Here is a 21,031-nt window from a genome sequence, read left to right on the forward strand (position 1 = left end):
GATTATAAAAAGACAAGCATAATTATCTTCAACCACATACTCCAAAACATATTTTGGTCCGTCAATATCAAATTGGTTTCATTTTGTGTTTAGTACATAAAGAGAGATAGGATAAAACATTTATTGACAGCAAATTCATACATAATGTCCACCAACATTGTTCTTTCAGTTGTTCACATTTGATAGCCAAACCTACAATTTTCATCATGGTATACAGAGGTTATATTTTCTATTCCATGCCGGACTACTTCTGTTACTGCTTTTAAACATTGGAAAGGATGCTCTTTGACCCCACATCAGTAGTATCGTATCAAATATAATCTAGGTTTTCTCTGTCATAAGACTTTGCTCCGAGGAACAATCTGTTTGCCTAGCAAATATTTGAAGGTTTATCTGAATTTAGAGTTTTGTAGTCAAGATTTTTTATAAGCCTCAATATTTAAAACTCTTTCATTAAGCAACACAAAAACTGTTCTTATGTGCTCGTAGTTTTTTGTATCATACCAAACAATTATATTCCATTAGCTGGAGGCTGTGCCATATTCTAACACACTGAGAAATGTATAGGGCATACAACTTTCCCTTTATTCTTTATGGAACCCTCTACATTCACAGGCTTGTCAGGACACATTGGCGTCACAGTACTACCGTTTTTATAGATTTTCCCACCACTTTCACCTTCAGAAGTCTCTTATTTTGTACCATATTAAGTGTACTTGATTGAGGTACCACTGATGCTGTTGTTGTAGATTGCTTATTTCGTGCCCTACAATGTTTCTGACGTATGGCTTCAGTGAAAGGGATGTTTGCACCAAGGGATAACTCTGTTTAGTTGATTTAGGCTTCTAATGTGGCTGAACAGTTTCTGTAAGAGTGTTGCCATTGGTGTAACAGACATTTTTCTTCCTCTGATGTAACTCAAATTCGCAATAATGAACCTTCTATTTCACCATTGTACTCCATTAGATTTGTACAATGTTAATTGTTCTAGCTGATTAATTAGAGTAAAATAGACTAAATATACCTACAAATATCCCATACAAAGCGACCAGTAAAGAGCACGTAAGTGATCATTGCCCATTCTGTATCTAGATTGCCACGAGTGGGTCTATTCTTGGCTCATTGTTTGACCAGGGCTGAGTGCATGTTTTGCCCCGCTCAAGTCCTGCCATAGCGTAACAATACCCCCAGCAGCCTCTGTTGGGAGGGGGGCAACCACTAGGGGATCCCCTCAGGCACTTTACAGGACAGCAGATCCCGTTTAGTGAATGTCGGGGCCCCCCTCCATGTACTTTGCAGCTGCCCCCCTCAAGCTCTGTTACGCCACTGAGTCCCTCAAATATTGCTGATTTCTTCCCCTAGCAGGTACCGGAATCAGGAGTTTTAATGGGGCACAAGTATCTGTGACTTCTGTTATTCTGTCCTGCTTCTGATATCCTTGCATCTGCTCAACAGTCTCCGTTTTTTCCTAAGAATTCTGACGCCGCACAAGAGGGAGATGTAGAGAAACCGGGGATAAAGATATTCTATGACTGTCTTTCATCATTAGTCACTCATGAATCATATCCATACGAACTGAGTTAACTTATATGACAATCCAAAATACTTCATAGTTGGGTGCAATGATGATGCCCCATTTTCTCACCAATGGTTCTTAAAAACGACAGGTATTTTCTAATCTTCAAATATAAGATCCAAAAACATAACAATATTACAGTATCACTGACCATTCAACACATTATAAAGTACGGCTGATTCATATTTATAATTTTCTTAAACATGTCACCAGGAAACAAAATCATATAAAGACCTTTGTAATCCCAACAAGTATAGACAATGGGCATCACTATTTGCACATCACAAGACTGTTTATTTCCGCTGGAATGATTGTGCTCACTGGATGTCACAGAACTCACTCTCATTATCAAACTCTTGACTGCTAGTGGCTACAGCCAGCTCCACTGGTAAACCCTTCTTTGATATTTGGGTCAGGTCATCTTAGCCTTCACATCTTCTTTTCTACAAACCGTATCCAGGCCAAATTCATGTCCTTGTTTTCTCACATGTGGGAGATTCTACACATACCCTGGGTGTGTAGATCTCCATATGTGAACTCTATCAATCTTGGTTTGTTTTCATAAAATGGGAAGAAGGTACTGTGAAATATATATATTTTCTCTTATTAATGGCATCAACAAAAGTTTTATTGTACTCAGGAAACAGACAGAATTGCAAAAAAGAAATACTGCAGTTTGTGCAATTTTTTCAGCCTTAGTCGATTTTTCCTGTGTTTTATGGTATGAATCTACTTGTAGTTTGTAGGAAAGTACCATCTTGCCTGGCATGTTACCCCCATTTTCACTGTATGTATGTTTGTTCTTGCCATTGTGTCACTGGGATCCTGCCAGGCAGGACCCCAGTGCTCATAATGTATGCCCTGTATGTGTTCCCTGTGTGGTGCCTGTGAGAAAGTAGCCTCTTTCTAGCCTTGTTACCCCCAATTTTGGCCTGTTTGTGAGTGTATGTCAGGGTGTTTTCACTGTCTCACTGGAATCCTGCTAGCCAGGGCCAGTGCTCATAGTGAAAACCCTATGTTTTCAGTATGGTTGTTATGTGTCACTGGGACCCTGCTAGTCAGGACCCCAGTGCTCATAAGGTTGTGGCCTATATGTTTGTGTTCCCTGTGTAGTGCCTAACTGTCTCACTGAGGCTCTGCTAATCAGAACCTCAGTGGTTATGCTCTCTCATTTCATACAAATTGTCACTAACAGGCTAGTGACCATTTTTACCAATTTACATTGGCTTACTGGAACACCCTTATAATTCCCTAGTATATGGTACTGAGGTACCCAGGGTATTGGGGTTCCAGGAGATCCCTATGGGCTGCAGCATTTCTTTTGCCACCCATAGGGAGCTCTGACAATTCTTACACCGGCCTGCCACTGCAGCCTGAGTGAAATAACGTCCACGTTATTTCACAGCCATTTTACACTGCACTTAAGTAACTTATAAGTCACCTATATGTCTAACCTTTACCTGGTAAAGGTTAGGTGCAAGGTTACTTAGTGTGAGGGCACCCTGGCACTAGCCAAGGTGCCCCCACATTGTTCAGGGCCAATTCCCTGAACTTTGTGAGTGCGGGGACACCCTTACACGTGTGCACTACATATAGGTCACTACCTATATGTAGCTTCACAAGGGTAACTCCGAATATGGCCATGTAACATGTCTAAGATCATGGAATTGCCCCCTCTATGCCATCCTGGCATTGTTTGCACAATTCCATGATCCCAGTGGTCTGTAGCACAGACCCTGGTACTGCCAAACTGACCTTCCTGGGGTTTCACTGCAGCTGCTGCTGCTGCCAACCCCTCAGACAGGCATCTGCCCTCCTGAGGTCCAGCCAGGCCTGGCCCAGGATGGCAGAACAAAGAACTTCCTCTGAGAGAGGGTGTGACACCCTCTCCCTTTGGAAAATGGTGTGAAGGCAGGGGAGGAGTAGCCTCCCCCAGCCTCTGGAAATGCTTTGTTGGGCACAGAGGTGCCCAATTCTGCATAAGCCAGTCTACACCGGTCCAGGGACCCCTTAGCCCCTGCTCTGGCGCGAAACTGGACAAAGGAAAGGGGAGTGACCACTCCCCTGACCTGCACCTCCCATGGGAGGTGTCCAGAGCTCCTCCAGTGTGCTCCAGACCTCTGCCATCTTGGAAACAGAGGTGCTGCTGCACACTGGACTGCTCTGAGTGGCCAGTGCCACCAGGTGACGTCAGAGACTCCTTGTGATAGGCTCCTTCAGGTGTTGCTAGCCTATCCTCTCTCCTAGGTAGCCAAACCCTCTTTTCTGGCTATTTAGGGTCTCTGTCTCTGGGGAAACTTTAGATAACGAATGCATGAGCTCAGCCGAGTTCCTCTGCATCTCTCTCTTCACCTTCTGATAAGGAATCGACTGCTGACCGCGCTGGAAGCCTGCAAACCTGCAACATAGTAGCAAAGACGACTACTGCAACTCTGTAACGCTGATCCTGCCGCCTTCCCGACTGTTTTCCTGCTTGTGCATGCTGTGGGGGTAGCCTGCCTCCTCTCTGCACCAGAAGCTCCGAAGAAATCTCCCGTGGGTCGACGGAATCTTCCCCCTGCAACCGCAGGCACCAAAAAGCTGCATTACCGGTCCCCTGGGTCTCCTCTCAGCATGACGAGCGAGGTCCCTCGAATCCAGCGACTCTGTCCAAGTGACCCCCACAGTCCAGTGACTCTTCAGTCCAAGTTTGGTGGAGGTAAGTCCTTGCCTCACCTCGCTGGGCTGCATTGCTGGGAACCGCGACTTTTGCAGCTACTCCGGCCCCTGTGCACTTCCGGCAGAAATCCTTTGTGCACAGCCAAGCCTGGGTCCACGGCACTCTAACCTGCATTGCACGACTTTCTAAGTTGGTTTACGGCGACGTGGGACTCCTTTGTGCAACTTCGGCGAGCACCGTTTCACACATCCTCGTAGTGCCTGTTTCTGGCACTTCTCTGGGTGCTACCTGCTTCAGAGAGGGCTCTTTGTCTTGCTCGACATCTCCTCTCTCTGCTGGTCCAATTTGCGACCTCCTGGTCCCTCCAGGGCCACAGCAGCGTCCAAAAACGCTAACCGCACAATTTGCAGCTAGCAAGGCGGGAAAACACTTCTGCACAACTCTCCACGGCGAGTGGGATCCGTCCACCAAAGGGGAAGTCTCTAGCCCTTTTCGTTCCTGCAGAAACCTCAGCTTCTTCTGTCCAGTAGAAGCTTCTTTGCACCCGCAGCTGGCATTTCCTGGGCATTTGCCCATCTCCGACTTGCTTGTGACTTTTGGACTTGGTCCCCTTGTTCCACAGGTACCCTAGATTGGAAATCCACAGTTGTTGCATTGCTGGTTTGTGTCTTTCCTGCATTATTCCTCTAACACGACTTCTTGGTCCTTAGGGGAACTTTAGTGCACTTTGCACTCACTTTTCAGGGTCTTGGGGAGGGTTATTTTTCTAACTCTCACTATTTTCTAATAGTCCCAGCGACCCTCTACAAGGTCACATAGGTTTGGGGTCCATTCGTGGTTCGCATTCCACTTTTGGAGTATATGGTTTGTGTTGCCCCTATCCCTATGTTTCGCCATTGCATCCTATTGTAACTATACATTGTTTGCACTGTTTTCTAAGACTATACTGCATATTTTTGCTATTGTGTATATATATCTTGTGTATATTTCCTATCCTCTCACTGAGGGTACACTCTAAGATACTTTGGCATATTGTCATAAAAATAAAGTACCTTTATTTTTAGTATAACTGTGTATTGTGTTTTCTTATGATATTGTGCATATGACACTAAGTGGTACTGTAGTAGCTTCACACGTCTCCTAGTTCAGCCTAAGCTGCTCTGCTAAGCTACCATTATCTATCAGCCTAAGCTGCTAGACACCCTATACACTAATAAGGGATAACTGGGCCTGGTGCAAGGTGCAAGTACCCCTTGGTACTCACTACAAGCCAGTCCAGCCTCCTACAGTGCCTGACTGTATCACTGAGGCTCTGCTAACCAGAACCTCAGTGTTTCTGCTCTCTCTGCTTTCTACATTTGTCACTGCAGGCTAGTGACTAAATTTACCGATTCTCATTGGCACACTGGTACACCCATGTAATTCCCTTGCATATGATACTTAGGTACAGGGTATTGGGGTTCCAGGAGATCCCTATGGGCTGCAGCATTTCTTTTGCCACCCATAGGGAGCTCAGACAATTCTTACACAGGCCTGCCACTGCAGCCTGAGTGAAATAACATCCACGTTATTTCACAGCCATTTTTCACTGCACATAAGTAACGTATAAATCACCTATATGTCTAACCTTCACTTGGTGAAGGTTAGGTGCCATGTTACTTAGTTTGTGGGCACCCTGGCACTATCCAAGGTGCCCCCACATTGTTCAGGGCAAATTCCACAAACTTTGTGAGTGCGCGGATACCATTACACGCTTGCACTACACATAAGTCACTACCTATGTATAGCGTCACAATGGTAACTCCTAACATGGCCATGTAACATGTCTAGGATAATGGAATTGTCACCCCAATACCATTCTGGTATTGGGGAGACAATTCCATGATCCCACGGGGTCTGGGCAGCCCCAGCCCAGGAAGGCAGAATAAAAAGGATTTCCTCTGAGAGAGGGTGTTACACCCTCTCCCTTTGGAAATAGGTCTGAAGGGCTGGGGAGGAGTAGCCTCCCCCAGCCTCTGGAAATGCTTTGATGGGCACAGATGGTGCCCATCTCTGCATAGGCCAGTCTACACCGGTTCAGGGATCACCCAGCCCTGCTCTGGCACAAAACTGGACAAAGGAAAGTGGAATGACCACTCCCCTGACCAGTACCTCCCAGGGGAGGTGCCCAGAGCTCCTCCAGTGTGTCCGAGACCTCTGCCATATTGGATTCAGAGATGTTGGGGGCACACTGGACTGCTCTGAGTGGCCAGTGCTAGCAGGTGACGCCTTCTGATAGGTTCTTCCCTCTCTTGGTAGCCAAACCTCCTTTCTTGGTAGCCAAACCTCCTTTTCTGGCTATTTAGGGTCTCTCCTCTGGGGTATTCTTCAGATCACAAATGCAAGAGCTGACCAGAGTTCCTCTGCACTTCCCTCTTCGACTTCTGCCAAGGATCGACTGCTGACTGCTCCAGGACGCCTGCAAAACCTCAACAAAGTAGCAAGACTACTACCAGCAACATTGTAGCGCCTCATCCTGCCAGCTTTCTCAACTGTTTCCTGGTGGCGCATGCTCTGAGGGCTGTCTGCCTTCACCCTGCACTGGAAGCCAAGAAGAAATCTCCTGTGGGTCGATGGAATCTTCCCCCTGCCAACGCAGGCACCGAAAGACAGCATCACCGGTCCTCTGGGTCCCCTCTCATCCTGACGAGCGTGGTCCCTGGAACACAGGAGCTAGATCCAAGTGACCCCCACAGTCCAGTGATCCTTCAGTCCAAGTTTGGTGGAGGTAAGTCCTTGCCTCCCCACGCTACACTGCAAACCTGTGTACTGCGTGATTTGCAGCTGCTCCGACTTCTGTGCACTTCTCCAAGGATTCCTTTGTGCACAGCTTAGCCTGTGTCGCCAGCACTCCGTCCTGCAGTGCTCAACCCTCTGAGTTAGACTCCGACGTCGTGGGTCCCTCCTTTTGTGACTCAGGTTACACCAATCTTCTAAGTGCCTGCTCTGGTTCTTCTGTGGGTGCTGCCTGCTTCTGCGGGGGCTCTCTGAGTTGTTGAGCGCCCCCTCTGTCTCCTCCACCAAGGGGCGACATCCTGGTCCTTCCTGGTCTCCAGCAGCACCCAAAAACCTCTACAGTGACCCTTGCAGCTATCAAGGCTTGTTTGTGGTATTTCTGCATGGAAACACTTCTGTAACATACAACACGCCGTGGGACATCTTCCATCCAAAGGAGAAGTTCCTAGCCCTTTTCGTTGTTGCAGAATCTTTGGCTTCTTCCACCCAGATGCAGCCCTCTTGCACCTTCCTCTGGGGTTTCCTGGGCTCCTGCCCCCCCTGGACATTATCGCAACTCTTGGACTTGGTCCCCTTGCCTTGCAGGTCCTCATGTCCAGGAATCTGTCTTCAGTGTTTTGCTGATGCTTGTGGTTCTTGCAGAATCCCCCTATCTTAACTATTGTGTCTTTCTGGGGTAGTAGGGAAACTTTACTCCTACTTTTCAGGGTCTTGGGGTGGGGTATTGTTGACACCCTTACTGTTTTCCTACAGTCCCAGAGACCCTCTACAAGCTCCCATAGGTCTGGGGTCCATTTGTGATTTGCATTCCACTTTTGGAGTATATGGTTTGTATTGCCCCTAGACTTATGTCTACCTATTGCATCCTATTGTAATTCTACATTGTTTGCACTACTTTTCTTACTGTTACTTACCTGTTTTGGGTTTGTGTACATTACTTACCTTCTAACTGAGGGTACTCTCTGAGATACTTTTGGCATATTGTCATAAAAATAAAGTACCTTTATTTTTAGTAACTCTGAGTATTGTGTTTTCTTATGACATTGTGCTATATGATATAAGTGGTATAGTAGGAGCTTTGCATGTCTCCTAGTTCAGCCTAAGCTGCTTTGCCATAGCTACCTTCTATCAGCCCAAGCTGCTAGAAACACCTCTATTCTACTAATAAGGGATAACTGGTCCTGGCACAGGGTGTAAGTATCACAAGGTACCCACTATAAGCCAGGCCAGCCTCCTACATAGTTTTGTTGAAAACAAGTGTGAAACTCACGAGTGAACCTGCGACTAGTAGACATTTCTGAAAAGCAGATAAAAAGCAGACAAAGTAGACAAAATTCAGAATTCAAGAAACAGTCATTTGTGTAGGTCAGTCAGTTATTTCCCACAGAAACAAAATACAAATGAAAATCAATAAAAAAAACAATAGAAATAGGTGACAACATTTTCATCTGTAGTTTTATGACACAATGACCGTTATAGAAATGCAACATATTCTTACATCCACCTCACTCTTCTGGTCACAGTGATATATAGGGGCAGATTTATAGAAAGTGGTGCTGCACTGAGTACTTTGCCTCTTTCTCTGTGCCCCTTTGCACCCCAGAACCACAGCCATGTCTGCGCCGTATTTAAAATACGGCGCACCATTGCGCAGAGTACGGGGCAATAGTATTGTTCAATGTGACGCTATTGATATACTGTGCAGAAGTAGCGCCAAACTGTTGGTGCCACTCCTGCAGAGTAAATAGAATAGAGGCCCCCTTTTAACGCCTGCTCTGAGCAGGCATTAAAAGTGGCATAAAAAATATTTCATTGCGCCATTTTTTCGCCCCCCTCCTAATGGGGGAAGGCCCCCTTTGCATAAATCATGCCTGTAGCAGGCATAATGTAGCGCAAGGGGTTACAGAGTGATGCAACACATGCATTGCACCATAAATACGGCACAGGGATTTCAGCCTTGTTGGGCCACATTAATGTAAACAATAATGACGTTAATGTGGTGCAAGGTGGCGCCAGGGGACTATAAATATGCCCCTTATTGTCCAAAAGCATGTGATCCCCAAAGCCAACAACTGAGATGCAGGTTATAATGTTTTCCACTGTGTACCGGACATGTAACAGTTCATGTAGTAAAATCTATTGAATTCAAAATACACATGAAAGAAACCTGTGCATTTTGATATTTGGTCAGCAAAAGGAATATAAGAATAGTAGTTATTTGCATAACTATGGATATGTGATTATCCATAATATCGTCATTTAGAGGGCATTTTGCAAAATATGTCCTTTCTTGTACACTGGCTTCCATTTTGAGCCAGAAAATGGAGGGAAATTCAAGTCATAACAAATACGCTACTATTTTGAGTTTCCCCAGTAAAAACAGTACCCAACTTGTGTGGATGAGCCTACCACCCACAAGATGATACGCCCCAAAATGCAATATCGAATCATCAAGATTTTGCATTTTGAATTCACTAATACTAGTAATTTGACTAGCTGAAGAGCTAGGTCCCTGCCTTGGCTGGCGCTGAACGATACCTACCAAAAACAGACATTTCTGAAATCTAAACACCAGGGGGAGTCCAGGGTGACGTGACTTGGGTGACCTCAATAGATTTACTCACCGTCAATCCCCTTAAACGTCAAATGTTGACTAAAATCACATATTTTATTCACATTCTATGAGGGAAATTTCAGAATTCTTCAAGAGCCAACAAAAGTTCTTCCACCCAGTATTCCCACATTTCCATTAATAAAGACAGTACCTCACTTGTGTGGCTGGGCCTATTGCCCACTAGAGGAAAAGCCACAAAATGCAACACGGAAACTACAAGATTGTATATTAAATTGACCCATTTGGCAATGAGGGTGGCAGCAGTATTTGGGTGTGGGCCATCCAGGGAAACCTACTGTATGAAATCAAGCTATTAGTTGTGAAGTTTGTGAGCTTTTCACCAGTAATGAGGCCACAATTATCTTTTTACTCTGGTAAGCATGACTTGTGTAATTCAGTGCAGCCAAGTCACCTGAAATTATCTAAACATTCAGTGAGATTACGTGTAATTATACACTAAGAGTAATTCTGCTTTTAGCTCCATTTTCTTAGCACAAAAATACCCCCTCTTGTCCAAAATGGCCAGAACTATGTATTTTTTCTAGCTACGAAATAGCCCTAAATACAACAAACAGGGACTTTTCCCCCCAAGTTACTGTTTATTACTCTATTGGGCATAATCAAGTTATTGTGAGTAATTTTGCCTCCAAGAGTAACACTGAATTGCCAAGATTGCTCCAATTCCCCTGGTATAGTTGGAATTCCAGCTAGGCATACTTTTAACTAAGAGCCAAGTACCCCATTGTAGCACTTGCCTCTTTCAGGGTAGCAAAGCAGAGCAGTCCAAGGCCTATTCAGGAGAGGTGGTGTTGATAGCGATCCCATATTGCTGGCACACAATAACAACATGCATTAAATTATTTTCCAGTCAGTGCATTTTGTTTTTAAAGGAAAAGTGTTTTTTTTACACACACTACTAAATACTGTGCATTAAATTACAAATATAAGGCATGCCAGTAGATATAAGACAGGTACACTGATTTTGTCAGGATGCCAGTTATATTAACAGCATGTTATACTTTGTTAATGTAACACAGCTGGAATTAATAAGAACAATATCAGTATCCAAAAGCATTTGTTTTGAGTGTGAACATTGTATTGTTCATCTCATATATTCTCAAAAAGCATGTTCATATTTAAAGTATGTGTTAGAATCTGTCTTCATATTCAACAAAACTCAGCCATTAGATCAACCACCAGGAGTCATTGGACTCCAGAGCCCAAAGTTCATTCTATGGGAGTTCTTAAAAACAAAAGAAAATCTCTCTCAGGGTCAGGGGTCCAATCCCTTGGGAGAAGTAGGGCTAGTTTTGTTTTTAAATCTTCCTGCACCGATTGCAGCCCCCATATCACACTTACGAAGCCCTCAATGATACTTCTGGCAATAGTGGGATCATCACAAGCACAGGTTTTGTGTGAGCCCTGGAGTATAGGGTCTCCAGGGCCTTTCTCTTGGGGAACTTCCCTGGAGATAGTGACCCTCATCCCAAAGAGCTTCAAATAAAAGAACTTGTGGTAATCCCCTGTGGCAAGCCCTGGCCCAAACCAAACATTCGGGCAGAGTGTGATATATTGTTCTTTTTTTGTTTTGTTTTTAAAAATGGACAAAGCTTCAACCGGACATATCTCTGGGCCTATTCAACCACATGTGATGACATTTGGCTCTTTGTGCTCCTGGTATCCAGTCCTAATCACATAGAGTACTTTGGCAGGCCCCCAGTCCTGTCCCCTGCTTGGCTACTTGTGCTATTAACTTGCTCGTGGGGATATCTCCTACAGCCCCACCACAGGTAGTCAGGAAATCCTCCAACCAGTGGCACTTACCAAGACCCAGATACTTTGTAACTCTAGAAGGGCACCATTGTGTCAGTATAGCCCAGGGCCCATCCACAGAAGACCTTGGGGAATCATTCAGGGTCCCTACAGCTGGTCTATGCCCCCAGTTGCTTTTCAGGGGGCCTAAAGGAACCAGTGTCACTGGTCCTAGAGCAACCCATCCTAGTTGTGGGGGTAAGTCCTTCAGTTCATCCTTGCAGGACATCGGGTGGCTTTTCCTTCAAGCTGAGTATCCTTTCACCATTTCTGCTCCCAGGTCCAGAGTCTGCTCAACTGTGCCTTGTGAAGGGGCTTCTAAGGAGAGATGAAAAGGTTTAGGAGCCAGATACCTATGGCCAATTTCAGGATGCCACATCATTCCTTGATCCTTGCCCCCACCATCCTGCACAGCATTCTCAGAGAAACCAAGATGACAACTTCAAGTTGTCTGTGAAACGACTCGGAGATCCTCAGCTCCCCCCTTGATGACACAGCTGCCTGACCCCTTACCACCAAAACTTCATAAGTGAACCCTTCCTGAGTTTCTCCAGATGCCCGACCCTTCTCTTTTCATATTTCCTATCCCTTCCTTTTCTTGATCTAGCTCACACACTGTTAATTGCTCTAGTGTGTAGGAAGGCCTTTGATACCTCTGCTATAGGATAAAGAACGTGGCCCTGGAGGTGGGACAAAGGCCTAGAGTCTGATTATGAGTTGAATCAAGGAAATGTGACCAATCTTAAAGTACTCCACAATGTAGTTGTGGAATGGTAGGGCCTAGAAATGTATAGTCGAAGTGCATGTTTTACCCCAGTTTGGTTCATTGGTGAACCATGTAGGCCTAAGTGGAGCAAAACTATACTTTAGTACAGATTTCCCCTAACTCGGTACACAGTGTAAGCATCATAGACCTTCAGTAAGCACTACAGACCTACACTATGAACACCCACCCAAATTACTAGGCATATCCCAGGACAGCAGTATTCCCTGAAGAGTTCCTTCACTGGCAGGCTACTTGTGCACAGATATTGGGCTGTGCAAGACAACAGTCTCACGTGCAAAGCCCACACACATGTACACAGTTGTTTGCTCACTTGTGTATCCATGCATAAGCAACTCAGAGCCTCTAGCCTAGCTGTACAGCAGTATCCTAATCTCAAAACTCACTGGCAGTTAACACACTCAGTCCAATTACCATGAAGTTACTGTGAGTGAGACTCTGGTTGTGAGACTCACTTCCATTAGACAAAAGTGAAATATCCTAGGGTTCTAATTGGGCAGAACCCATTTGCTACACCTACCATTTCTGAAAACTAGAAGTCAAAGGTGATGTGACTTCTTTGGATCCTACTACGTTTTCTTAGCCAGAATGCCGTGCAAATGTCAAACATGTAAAATTATAGATTTTCTTCAGATTTCTGAGAGGGATGAACAAAATTCCTACCACCCAGGTTTCCCACATTTCTCCTGGAAAAAAACAGCACCAGGAACTACTCAACACTAGGGCCTGATTTAGAGTTTGTCTGAGGGGTTACTTCTTCACAACATCACAATGATGATGGATATCCAGTTCTCTGAAATCAAATTCCCTTAGGCTATGATAGGCAATTAGATTTTGGTGGATGCGCTATCCTTTACTGTTGTGATGGAGTAACCCCTCGGCCAAACTCTAAATCAGGTCCTTAGACTGTGTGAAGTCAATGTAGTGTTAATGTGGTCTCCACATGTTTAATTTTTTTTTTCTGATCATAGGACAATAATGTCACAAAATGAGATATTTGACCCATATATCAACATTTACGGTGCATTCTGGGGAGGAAAATATGCAAGGGTCTATTCAAGCTACTGTTGATCTAACTGAGTTTCAAGTTTTCATAAATGCCTAGAGTTGTAGGATTTCCTGAGCACTAGCCAACTCCAGGTCCAAATGTTTATAGAAAAAGCAAGGAACTTTGATGTATTTAGTCACATGGCATTCTGGGTAAGACACCATGCTGGGATTAATGCAAGCCATACCTCCAGGAATTTTGTGAGACCCTATGTTTCAGAATTCCCCAAACGTCCCTGGCGAAAACCAACCAAGAGCCCAAAAAGTGCAGCCATTCCCCATGGCAAATTAAATTAAATAGGAAATCTTTTTGGACAAGGTTTTGACAAATTGGCCAACAAGGAATCCCCATTCTGCCTCCCCCGGGGGGACTGTATTGGGCCCAAGGTTATTGGCAAGCCTGGAAAGACCAGCTCAACACTATATACCTTTTTTCTGTGCTTGTGTTTCAATGGAATGTATGCACGCCTGTGGTATATAGCCTTTGGCCCTATTGCTTCAATGTTGGTACCGGTTGGCCCCCTATCCCATATATCATTTTAAAAAACAACTACATGTTTGTGGTCTAGTGAGCTTTATGCCACCTAGTGACCGATAATGGGTAAACCTCGAATCTGGCCTTCGGGGAGGCACAAAGACTGTTTTGGAGCTGGGGTGAGGTGAATGGCCATATGCCAGCACAGTTCTTCCCCTCCACCCCATACATAACAAAAAACATAATCAAGGTACCCCCAGTGTCTATGGGTGCTTTCTTGGTGTGAATGCAGATCAAGGATAAACTACTCAATCTGCCTCCCAGATAGACAAAAAGACCGCATGAGGCCCATGGCATGGGGCAAGGGTCAATGCCATGACCAGTCAGTACAGAGGCCCATACATAAAAAAATTACTGGTCCCTGATATGGAGGGGTATGGTGCACAGTTAGTATGGGACAGCCTTTACCCCATACATAATAAAATAATCTCTGGTGTCTAGTAATGTTGTCTGGGCTTCTGGTTGGCTGATTGGTGGTAGAAAGACCAGGTACACCCCAGAAGTGGAGCAGTGCAGCAGGATGCCAATATGAGCCTGACCACCAAACCCATACATAATAAAAAAGTAATTCCTGGTGTTTAGTGGTACTTTCTGTCCCCATGGGTGGGCAGACTGGGGTAAGCAGCCCATATTATCTCCAACAAGAGCAGAAAGACTATCTAGATTTGAGTGGCGTGGGTGTGAATCCCAATGTCAATACATTTTCATCCTCCAACTCACACATAATGTAAAAATATAATCCTTAGATTCTATTGGTGCTTTTTATGCCTTTGGGTGGATAGCGTGGAAGTAAACTTTCATTCTGCCTCTAAAGGAGGCAGAAAGTCTGTCTGAGTTTCTCATATCCAGGGGTACAGCTAAATGCCAACATGTTGCTGCCACCTCATATATTTAGAAAAATCACTTGGTATCTAGCAGTGCTTTTTGTTAACACATACTTCTGCTACCAAGGGGAGCAGGAAGACTGCATGGGCCCTGTGGGTGAGGGGTGTGGCCAAATGCAAAAGTCGACCTGCATAGGCAGGCCTTCCACCCTTTTTACAACAAAAATGTAGTGCTTTCATCCTTCCTGGAGTGGGCAGACTGAAGCAAATAATCATCTTCCCCCAGGAGAGCAGAAAGACTGTCTGGAATCCTCTGTAAGTGGGGGCAGCTTGATGTCAGAAAGGTCAGACCCCACCACATTTTAATACCCTAGTTTTAGTTGGCCTTCTGTCCCCATGGAGTGTGTAGACACAATCCAAATCCCAAGGGGTCAGGAAAACTGAGTAGGGCTGGAGGAGCTTAAGGGGCTTAAGTATAGAAAGCTTAGGGCCACATTAGGGGGGCTCTCACCATGAATATGTACTTGGTGGTCTAGTAAGGTGGATTCAGAGATTGCCCTCATGCAGTGATCCCCGAGCTTCAAACCCACCAGGGAGGAGTTTTGTGGGAAAGGAGAGAATCCACCTTTTCTAACTATATCGCTCCAATTTAGATAATTTCTTCCGGAACACTTTCACAGTTGATTATGTCAGTTATATTGTACATTGATCATTGTCAACCAAGAAAAAGCCAAAAAATGCTCAGACTTCAGAGAAAGCTTTTTTTGTAGTGTCTTAGGTGAGGACATTAAAAGTAAATCCTTCTAGTGCCAACACCAGGGGGATACCCAAATCTGGGTTCTTCTTGTGTCCTCCTCACCCACAGCACCTGATGGGTCACACTATGGATGGGAAAGAGACAACCCATATTACCCATATTACCCAAGTGTCAGTCAGTCAGTCAAAATGTCCTTGTTCGGCAACTGCCATAAAAGTGAATAAAAGATCACATAACTTGAAGAAAAGCAAGGCAACACATTGATAAACAATTTAAATGGGTAGCCCAATATCAAAACAAGATTAGACTACCATAACAACCTAGATTTATCTGTTCCAATTTGCCCTTGCAGGGATAGAAGAAAAATGTGGTGAAAATAAATGTAGTACCCTTTAGAATTATTCAAACTCGTGACAATTCTTGTATTCCAAGGCATTTTCTAATATTATAAAACAATAAAATATAATACTAAGATTATTTGGATTACCTAAAATATAATAACAGATCCTCACTCAGTGCAAAATCACAAATGCATATCAAAGCATATATAAAGATACATTTGCTAACCTCTAGAATTGTACAGATTCATAGCAATTCTTATATTACAAGGCATATTCTAAAATTAAAAAGAACAATATAATATTATGCTTAAATGTAAAAATTTACCCAGGGTATAATAGCAAGTTCTCACTTTGTACAAGATCATAAATGCGTTTCAAAGCATAAGTAAAAATAAATTTGCTACCCTTTAGAATTTTACAAATTCATAACAATTCTTATAATATAAAACATTCTCTAAATTTATAAAAACAGTATATTATGCTAAAGTAGTTAAAATATACCCAAATTCATGACAATTCTTATATCACAAAACATTCTCTAAATTTATAAAAACAATACGATATTATGCTAAAATAGTTCAAATATACCCAGGATATAATAGCACGTTCTTATTTTGTGCAAAACGTTAATGCATTTTAGAGGATATCTGGTTCTGTTATAAGCTCATGGAACGGTAACAAAGGTGTTAGCACCATTTCCTAATAACGATAGCAGATCTAATAAAGTTTAATACATGGTAACAAATTTGAGTTTCTGACAATTTTTGAAAGTATGTCAGGGCATCCTTATAGTGAGTAGGTCTTAATTTACGTAATATAAGTAATATGAAAACATGTCTAGGGGTAGCATAAAGTGTACAAAAGAGAAAAAAGTGAGAAGTACTCTGCTTTGATCTGGCATCACAAGGACAAAGTGGAAGATCTTTTTGCCAGATACACTGATTAGGGAAGGCCACCTTAAAGTGTATCAAATTTAATCTAAATAAAGTTAGAAGAGAATATATTTTTGGACTCGGAAACCAAGTCAAATAGGGTTCCATACTTGATGCCGTTGCAATCTGAGCATAGAGATCAAAGGTTTTCAGTTTCAATGAACTGTGAAATCTTATATTTGAGATATGCTCAGAATGGCGTGATTTCAGCAGCTCCTTTGCATTTTTAGGTATGGACTGTGGGTCTTCAAACAAGTTCCTAAGCCCCAGCTTTTCAAAGGATGATTGCAAATATGAGAGCCAAGGAATCCTATTTGATTTGGCCAACTGTAAACATTCAACAATACATTCCTGCACGAGACTTGCCACTGGGTTCATCCAGCATCTAATCCACAGCAAGAGAGGAGCAATAGAAACCATGGGCCATATGTATGAAAACAAGAGCTTGCGAATCGCAAATAGCGATTTTTAAGAAATCGCTATTTCCGAGTCGCAATTGGCCATGTAACAAAATTGCGATTCGGAATTCGCGATTTCTTAAAAATCACTATTTGTGGTTTGCAAGGCCCATTTACCTAATCGCAATTTGCATTATCGCAATTTGTGATTTTTTGCAATTCGGTAAAAAATCTCAAATTGCGAGAAAGTTTGAGAATGCACACCTGGAGGAGCCTGATGACATCACCAGCAGGAAATGAGTCATCCCAGGCAGTTTCAGGTGCCACACCCAAACCATCATCCCGAGAGAGAGCAGCCCAGCCACACAGAGCAGCACTCAGCAGGAGCAGAAACACCTGAGCCAGGATGGAGACCCCAGGACCATCACAGGAGAAGGCAGAAAGGAAGCGCAAGCTTACATTTAGTGAACAGGAGCTTGAGGTCCTGACTGAAGAGGTGGTGAGGAGCCATGACCACCTGTTCGGGAAATCTTCACTCCAGGCTCCTGGGAGTGAAAAAAGAAGATTATGGCTGGACATTCAGTAAAAAATCTGCGCCATTGGAGTGGCACAGCGCTCCATAGAGGAAATAAAAAAAAGGTGGTACGACCTGCGCTCCGTGTAGAGCAGTACCTGTACCTTTATTGCCATTTTCTGACAGATAATGTAACATACAGAACTGACATGCTGCATATTGTTGTTGCAGGTGGGCCAGGCCCAGCAGCCACACACAGTCCACGTGTAGGAGAGACGGACACACATCAGCCCTCGGACACCAACACCAGTGGGTCCCTCCACATATCCGCTGTCCGCCGCAGGCCCAGGGCACTACCACTTCCAGAGTTCAGCGGCGACTCGGATGAGCACTTGGAATGGCCAAGCACACCGTCTGCACCAGACAGGCGCAGACATATCCTGGAGGGCAGGGGTCAGCCAGCAACACGCAGGATTGCAACAGAGTCCCAGCAGCAACATCATGAGGCAGGTGAGGGTCTGTCCTTATTCGGGGGCCTTGAGGCTGCTATGTTGCAGCAGCAGCGCCTGCAAAACAAGCGGATCCTCAGTTTAGACCGGAACCTGCGAGTGCACAACCAACACATGATGGGCCTGCATCAGCAACTGGACGCACTAAATAGCAATATTTCACAGCTGCGTGAGGGACAGGTGCAGGCTTCAGAGGACACCAGGGACCTAACTAGTGCTGTCCGTGACCTCTGCCAGGAGCTGCGCCATGAAAGGGTTAGCCAGCGCAGACAGGAACACAGATTCCGGACAATGTTTGGCAGCCACTGCAGGTCCTCCAACAGGATGGCTAATTCCACTGCACTAATCGCCCGTCGCGCAGTGGCGGCACAAGTGGAGGCTGCACATAGCAGCAGGGACTTTGTCCAGGGACTAGTTCACATCACAAATGTGATTGAACACATAATGGGACAGAAATCTGCCACTCCCAGTGAGGTAGCCTTGGGGGACACTGAGGACAGTTCAAGCCTCAGTAGTGTTGCTGTGCCAGCAGCAGACACCAGACGGCGCAGTGCCAGGCGCAGCACTGGCACTGAAGGTGACAATCAAGGTGCCAGTGACTTAACTGGACACCCGAGTGGTGTGCGTGGGAGAAGAAAGTGACTCTTGCTGCCATTACACTGCTGTTGCCACTATGAGGGAATAGTACGTGACTCTGTTCATTAGTTAATTTGCATTTCTAACATCACCTGTTTCATTTATTTCCCAATCATTCATTACCTGACGTAAGGTAATAAATATATATCACTACAGGTACAGTTGTCAGTGGATTTTTGTCATTCATACTCACGTCTGAAATGGTTGCGGGTGATGTCGGCACGCCTTTGCCTTCCCTCTGCTGCACTGGTCCTGTCTGCTGGCTGTAGAGATGGTATGGGATCGTCATCCTCATCTGATTCAGTGTCACTGATTTCTATAGGTATGCCCCTGGTTATAGCTATATTGTGCAAGATTGCACAAGTAGCCACTATTCTACATGTGGTCTCTGTACTGTACTGTAGTGCCCCTCCACTTTTGTGGAGACAACGGAAGCGACTCTTCAGCAGTCCAAATGTGCGCTCCACCACGTTGCGGGTTGCCCTGTGTGCTGCATTGTATCTCCGTTCTGCTGGTTTTGTGGGATTGAGGTAGGGCGTCATCATGTAGGTGCGCACTGCATAGGCACTGTCTCCTGGAAGGGACAGAAGGTGTGATGAGTAACTGAGCCATCTGACATGGGTTCACCATCTATGCACCAGTGTACAGAGTGACATTACCTAGTAGATATCCTTCACCAAATTCCCCAGCTAGCAGTCTTGTGTGAATGCCGCTGAGGTAAAGATGTACGAATCATGTGTGCTCCCTGGGTACCTGGCCACGAGATCAGTTATGATATAGGAGGCATTGCATATCACCTGAATATTCATGGAATGTTGGTATTTACGGTTTCGGTACACATACTCTGTGGCTGATGGTGGACAGATTGCCACATGTGTGCCATCTATGGCACCTAGGACGTGGGGGAACTGTGCTATCTGGTAAAACTCAATTTTTGTCTGCTGTATTTCCTGTGGGGTGTGGGGGAATCTGATGTACTGTTAGAGTTTGCTTAGCATGGCGTTGATAAATGCATTGAAAAATATGGAGAGGGTACTCTGTGAAACCCCTCCAGATGCTGCTTTGACCCCTTGATAGCTCCCTGAGGCAAGTAGGTGTAGGGAGCATAATACCTGCACATGGGTGGGTATGCTGTGAGCCCTTAGTGTCTGGCGCTGCAGTATGGGTTGTAGATCAGCTATCAGATCAAGTATCATGGCTGAGTTCAACCTATACCTCTCAAATATTTCCTCCTCTGTCAGGTCAAAAAGTGTAATGAGCACTCTGAAAATGCGCTCCTGTCTCCTCCTCCCTCTCCTCAAACCTGCCAAGATCCTCATCCTCCTCGCCATGACGTAGAGTGCAGCCATTGTGGAAAAGAGTCTGAGGCATTCTGGGCCTCTTTATATAGGTTGCACCTGGTTACCACCTGGTTTCACTTAGTGGTATTTTGCATGTGCAAAATGCCATTCTGCGACAATTCGCAAATTGTGATTTTTTGATGCATCTCTTTGCGACTTGGATTTTGCGAATCGCATTTTGCGGCTCGCAATTTCCTTCTGGAGATACCGAATCGCAAAATGCGACTCGCAAAACCAGGTCGCAACGCAAAAAATCGCAATTTAAGCGATTTCTTATTTTTGGTCTGCGAATACCTTTCATGCATCGCAGACCGCGTTTTTGCACTCGCCAACGGGCGATTTTTGCGATTCGCAACGTTTGCGAGTGCAACAACTTTTCATACATCTGGCCCTATATCCTTTAAAAAACGTAAGCCCACCTCCTCGTGGCAGAAGATATTTGCTACGCTCTTAGGTACCATCAATAACCTACATATAAATGTATTCTCAACACGTTAAAGAGTAGGTACTTTAGCGTAGCCCCAAACACCTGCCCCATAAAGGGCTGCTGAAACACACTTGGAGTTATAGAGCATTACGATCTGGGGTGATGGTCTATGGCTCAATTTACGAGTAAAACGGAAAATCGCTTCTATATTCCTCACCATTTGCTGTGTCTTAAAGTTAAAATGTGTATTCCATAACATGGAAGAGCTCACGTGCATGTCTAAATAACAACATTTTTTCACCTTATTAATAATATTCCCTCCCACAGTAAATTGCTTGGACTTAGTATTTCGAGGGCCACATGTCATGACATATGTCTTAGAGGAGTTAACTTTCAGATCAAGGTCCAGCATGAAAGTTAAGAAAAGGTCCAGCAGGCCTTGTAAACCATTTGCAGTGCGAGCAATTAATACTGCATCATCTGCGTATAATAAAACTGGGAGCAATCTCTGGCCCATCTTTGGTAGATCCTTTCCATATTTTGTAAAAAAA

Source organism: Pleurodeles waltl, chromosome 5 (genome assembly GCF_031143425.1).
Source record: "Pleurodeles waltl isolate 20211129_DDA chromosome 5, aPleWal1.hap1.20221129, whole genome shotgun sequence".
NCBI classification, from domain to species: domain Eukaryota; kingdom Metazoa; phylum Chordata; class Amphibia; order Caudata; family Salamandridae; genus Pleurodeles; species Pleurodeles waltl.